We start from the raw sequence: 567 nt of genomic DNA, 5'->3' as shown, positions 1-567 counted from the left end.
AGGAGGGGGTGCTGGGCCAGGTAGGGGGGAGGGATGAGGGCGCGCTGGACGCGCAGCCGTGCGCTCCGGGGGGAGAGCGCTCTTAAGGGGGAAGCGCTTCGAGCAAGAACCTAGCTGGGGACTTAGCCCAGGAAAGAGGACGGTGGGATCTGTGCCCGCCCCTCTCTCCCCGAGGCCGCAGTCTTCGGGTCGAGGAGCGGTGAGGGAACCCCGATGTGCTCTTTGCATTCAGGCCAAGAGGGGAGACTTGGCCCAAAGAAAGTGACTCAGGCACCTTTAGGAACTCTCGGCGCCCCGGGGCCTTCGGGCAGCTCTGGACCCCGAGCGTCTCCTGGTTCCCCAGGGACGCGGGTCCCGGCTGGGCAGGGCGGCTGAGCCGGAGGAGGGCTGGGCCCCCGGGCAGGCGGAGCGAGACCCCGGTCTGGGAACGCAAGGCACGTGGCCAGCTTTCTGCCGGGCCCCCCACTCCCACCTCTTGGGCCCCCTATTCTAGATCAAGTTCAAGCTCGGGCTTCTCGGCGCGCTACCCACCCGTTGCCCTCTCCTCTCCTCTCCCCTCCCCCTCCC

The 567-nt window shown here is 68.6% G+C and overlaps 1 protein-coding gene across 3 annotated transcripts in view; it reads right to left on the bottom strand.

Moving 5' to 3' along the window:
- The window catches only part of NOL4L (nucleolar protein 4-like), a 64,460-nt gene that overhangs the window by 34,640 nt on the left and 29,253 nt on the right, over positions 1-567 (bottom strand). The window lies entirely within an intron of this gene.

The sequence above is a fragment of the Condylura cristata genome, unplaced genomic scaffold, assembly GCF_000260355.1.
Source record: "Condylura cristata isolate star-nosed mole 26May11 unplaced genomic scaffold, ConCri1.0 scaffold00022, whole genome shotgun sequence".
Classification (NCBI taxonomy): Eukaryota; Metazoa; Chordata; class Mammalia; order Eulipotyphla; family Talpidae; genus Condylura; species Condylura cristata.
The sequence above is the reverse complement of the archived record's forward strand: the minus strand, read 5'-3'. Positions and strand labels throughout refer to the sequence as shown.